General features: G+C 37.7%; 1 non-coding gene across 1 annotated transcript; it reads left to right on the forward strand.

Moving 5' to 3' along the window:
* The first annotated feature begins 4,116 nt into the window (after positions 1-4,116).
* LOC112713902 (small nucleolar RNA R71) lies at positions 4,117-4,224 on the forward strand. The gene has a single exon (XR_003158861.1). It is a non-coding gene; the product is annotated as a small nucleolar RNA R71 (small nucleolar RNA).
* Positions 4,225-5,342: the final 1,118 nt, after the last annotated feature.

The following is a 5,342-nucleotide window of genomic DNA, read 5'->3' on the forward strand; positions in this document are numbered from 1 at the left end:
TCCCTGAATCCTACTCGAAATACCATAGACAAGGTTTAGACTTTTCGGATTCTCATGAATGCCGCCAACAATTCTAGCTTATACAACGAAGATTCTAATTAAGGAATCCAAGAGATATGCGTTCAGTCTAAGAAAGAACGGACGTGGTTGTGGTAATTGCATTGAAACTCGAGGTACAGCAGAGCTCCACACCCTTAATCTATGGTGTGTAGAAACTCCACCATTGAAAATACATAAGTGATGGTCCAGGCATGGCCGAATGGCCAGCCTCCACAAATGGCATATGAATTCGAAAATAGGGAAAAGGACCTGGTCTAAGGACTAGGCATCCAAAGATGTGGTCAAAAGAGACGACTAAAACAAAAGTAAAAAGTTCTATTTATACTAAACTAGCTACTAGGGTTTACATAAATAAGTAATTGATGCAGAAATCCACTTCCGGGGCCCACTTGGTGTGTGCTTGGGCTGAGCTTGAGCTTTACACATGCAGAGGCTTCTTTTGGAGTTAAACGCCAAGTTGTAACGTGTTTTTGGCGTTTAACTCTGGTTCGTTACGTGTTTCTGGCGTTTGACTCCAGAATGCAGTATAGAACTGGCGTTGAGCGCCAGTTTTCATCGTCTAATCTCGAATAAAGTATGGACTATTATATATTGCTGGAAAGATCTAGATGTCGAATTTCCAACACCGTTGAGAGCGCGCCATTTGGAGTTCTGTAGCTCCAGAAAATCCATTTCGAGTGCAGGGAGGTCAGAATCCAACAGCATCAGCAGTCCTTTGTCAGCCTTCTATCAGAGTTTTGCTCAGGTTCCTCAATTTCAGCCAGAAAATACCTGAAATCACAGAAAAACACACAAACTCATAGTAAAGTCCAGAAATGTGAATTTAGCATAAAAACTAATGAAAACATCCCTAAAAGGAGCTAGATCCTACTAAAAATTTCCTAAAAACAATGCCAAAAAGCGTATAAATTATCGGTTCATCACAACACCAAACTTAAATTGTTGCTTGTCCCCAAGCAACTGAAAATCAAATAGGATAAAAAGAAGAGAACATAATATAAATATCAGAATATCAATGAATATTAGTTCTAATTAGATGAGCGGGACTTGTAGCTTTTTGCTTCTGAAAAGTTTTGGCATCTCACTTTATCCTTTGAAGTTCAGAATGATTGGCTTCTATAGGAACTAAGAGTTCAGATAGTGTTAATTGATTCTCCTAGTTAGGTATGTTGATTCTTGAACACAGCTACTTTTATGAGTCTTGGCTGTGGCCCTAAGCACTTTGTTTTCCAATATTACCACCGGATACATAAATGCCACAAACACATGACTGGGTGAACCTTTTTAGATTATGACTTAGCTTTGCTAAAGTCCCCAGTTAGAGGTGTCCAGAGCTCTTAAGCACAATCTTTTTGCTTTGGATCACGACTTTAACCACTCAGTCTCAAGCTTTTCACTTGGACCTGCATGCCACAAGCACATGGTTAGGGACAGCTTTATTTAGCCGCTTAGGCCTGGATTTTATTTCCTTGGGCTCTCCTATCCATTGATGCTCAAAGCCTTGGATCCTTTTTACCCTTGCCTTTTGGTTTTAAGGGCTATTGGCTTTTTCTGCTTGCTTTTTCTTTTTCTTTCTATTTTTTTCGCCACTTTTTTTTCGTAAGCTTTATTCTTCACTGCTTTTTCTTGCTTCAAGAATCAATTTTATGATTTTTCAGATCATCAATAACATTTCTCTTGTTCATCATTCTTTTAAGAGCCAACAATTTTAACATTCATAAACAACAAGATAAAAAATATGCACTATTTAAGCATTCATTCAGGAAACAAAAAGTATTGTCACCACATCAATATAATTAAACTAATTTCAAGGATAAATTTGAAACTCATATACTTCTTGTTCTTTTGAATTAGAAATATGTTTTATTTAGGAGAGGTGAAGGATTCATGGAATTATTCATAGCCTTAAGGTGGGGATCCTGTGGGGTCCACAGATCTCGAGGTGTCAAGGATTTAACATTCCTGCACCAATTGGGCGTGTAAAATGCCCTTTGCATGCAATGCTGGCGTTTAACGCCAGATTGATGCTTGTTTCTGGCGTTAAACGCCAGTTTTATGCTTGTTTTGGGCGTTCAACGCCAATCTGCAGCATGTTTCTGGCATTGAACGCCAGCTTTCCTCAGTGTGCAATCCTGGCATTTAAACGCCAGTGAGCCCTTCCTCCAGGGTATGCTATTTTTTCTGCTGTTTTTGATTCTGTTTTTAATTTTAGTAATTATTTTGTGACTCCACATGATCATGATCCTAATAAAAAACAAAAGAACAATAAAATAAAAAAATAAAATTAGATAAATAAAGATTGGGTTGCCTCCCAATAAGCGCTCCTTTAATGTCACTAGCTTGACAGTGGGCTCTCATGGAGCCTCACAGGTGATCAGGTCAATGTTGTAGACTCCCAACACCAAACTTAGAGTTTGAATGTGGGGATTCAAAACCAAACTTAGAGTTTGGTTGTAGCCTTCCAACATCAAACTTAGATTTTGATTGTGGGGGCTTTGTTTGACTCTGTATTGAGATAAGCTTTTCGTGCTTCCTCTCCATGTATACAGAAGAACACCCTTGGGTTTTAAACACAAGGTAGTCCCCATTCAATTGAAGGACTAATTCTCCTCTGTTAACATCTATTACAGCTCCTGCTGTGGCTAGGAAAGGTCTTCCAAGGATGATGCATTCATCCTCCTCCTTCCTAGTGTCTAAGATTATGAAATCAGCAGAGATGTAAAGGCCTTTAACCTTCACTAGCATGTCCTCTACCAATCCATAAGCTTGTCTTACTGACTTGTCTGCCATTTGTAATGAGAATATGGCAGGCTGTACCTCAATGATCCCCAGCTTCTCTATTACAGAGAGTGGCATAAGATTTATGCCTGACCCCAGGTCACATAGAGCCTTCCCAAAGGTCATGGTGCCTATGGTACAGGATATTAAGAATTTACCAGGGACTTGTTTTTTTTGAGGTAAAGTTTGCTGAACCCATGTATCTAGTTCACTAATGAGCAAGGGAGGTTCACCTTCCCAAGTCTCATTACCAAACAACTTGGCATTCAGCTTCATTATGGCTCCCAGATATTGAGCAACTTGCTCTCCAGTTACATCTTCATCCTCTTTAGAGGAAGAATAGTCTTCAGAGCTTATGAATGGTAGAAGGAGGTTTAATGGGATCTTTATGGTCTCTATATGACCTTCAGATTCTTTTGGGTCCCATATAGGGAACTCCTTCTTGCTTGAGAGACGTCCCATGAGGTCTTCCTCATTGGGATTCACGTCCTCTCCTTCCTCTCTAGGTTCGGCCATGTTGATTATATCAGTGGCCTTGCATTCTCTTTTTGGATTCTCTTCAGTATTGCTTGGGAGAGTACTAGGAGGAATTTCAGTGACTTTCTTACTCATTTGGCCCAATTGTGCCTCCAAATTTCTGATGGAGGACCTTATTTCACTCATGAAACTTAAAGTGGCCTTAGACAGATCAGAGACTATATTTTCTAAGCTAGAAGTGCTCTGCTCATAATTCTCTGTCTGTTGCTGAGAAGATGATGGAAAAGGCTTGCTATTGTTGAGCCTGTTTCTTCCACCATTATTAAAGCCTTGTTGAGGCTTTTGTTGATCCTTCCATGAGAAATTTAGATGATTTCTCCATGATGAATTATAGGTGTTTCCATAAGGTTCACCCATGTAATTTACCTCTGCTATTGCAGGGTTCTCTGGATCATAAGCTTCTTCTTCAGAAGATGCCTCTTTAGTACTGTTGGATGCATTTTGCCATCCATTCAGACTTTGAGAAGTCATGTTGACTTGCTGAGTCAATATTCTGTTTTGAGCCAATATGGCATTAAGAGCATCAATTTCAAGAACTCCCTTCCTTTGAGGCGTCCCATTATTCACGAAATTTCTCTCAAAAGTGTACATGAACTGGTTATTTGCAACCATGTCAATAAGTTCTTGAGCTTCTGCAGGTGTTTTCTTTAGGTGAATGGATCCACCTGCAGAATGGTCCAGTGACATCTTAAGGAACTCAGATAGACCATAACAGAATATATCCAGAATGGTCCACTCTGAAAGCATGTCAGAAGGACACCTTTTGGTCATCTGCTTGTATCTTTCCCAAGCTTCATAGAGGGATTCACCATCTTTCTGTTTGAAGGTCTGAACATCCACTCTAAGCTTGCTCAGCTTTTGAGGAGGAAAGAACTTAGCCAAGAAGGTCATGACTAGCTTATCCCAAGAGTCCAGGCTATCTTTAGGTTATGAGTCCAACCATGTTTTAGCTCTGTCTCTTACAGCAAAAGGGAAAAGCATGAGCTTGTAAACTTCAGGATCTATTCCATTAGTCTTAATAGTCTCACAGATCTGTAATAACTCAATTAAAAACTGGTAGGGATCTTCTGATGAAAGTCCATGAAACTTGCAGTTCTGTTGCATTAGAGCAACTAGTTGAGCTTTCAGCTCAAAATTGTTTGCTCCAATGGCAGGGATTGAGATGCTTCTTCCATCAAACTTGGAAGCAGGTGTAGTATAATCACCAAGCATCCTCCTTGCATTATTATTTTCGGCTGCCATCTCTTCTTCCTTTTCGAAAATTTCTATAAGTTTGTCTCTGGATTGTTGTAATTTAGCTTCTCTTAGTTTCCTCTTCAGAGTCCTTTCAGGTTCAGGATCTGCTTCAACAAGAATATTCTTGTCCTCGCACCTGCTCATATGAAAAAGAAGGGAACAGAAAATAATAATAGGAATCCTCTTTACCACAATAGAGAGATTTCTTTATGTTAGTAGAAGAAGAAAGGAATAGAAGAAGGAAAAAGTAAGAATCCAACACAAGGGTGAAGATAGGTTCAGATTCTTGAGATGAAGAGAAGTGTTAGTAAATAAATAAATAAATAGAAGAAGATGAGAGGAAGAGAATTCGAAAATTAATTTTGAAAAAGGGTAAGTGATTTTCAAAAATTAAAAGATGAATTAAAATTAAAATTAAAATTTAAAACAATTAGTTAATTAAAATAATTTTGAAAAATAGGGAGGTAATTTTCGAAAATTAGAGAGAGGAAAGTAGTTAGGTGATTTTGAAAAAGATAAGATATAGTTAAAACAAACAAAAAGTCAACTAGTTAGTTGAAAAAGATTTGAAATTCAATTTTGAAAATATAAGAAGTTAAAAAATATATTTTGAAGTTGAATTTAAAAAAAGATATAATTTGAAAAAGATATTTTAAAAAAGATTTAATTTTTTTAAAATTAAAATTGATTACTTGACTAACAAGAAACTTAAAAGATATGATTCTAGAATT

The sequence above is a fragment of the Arachis hypogaea genome, chromosome 9 (genome assembly GCF_003086295.3).
Source record: "Arachis hypogaea cultivar Tifrunner chromosome 9, arahy.Tifrunner.gnm2.J5K5, whole genome shotgun sequence".
Classification (NCBI taxonomy): domain Eukaryota; kingdom Viridiplantae; phylum Streptophyta; class Magnoliopsida; order Fabales; family Fabaceae; genus Arachis; species Arachis hypogaea.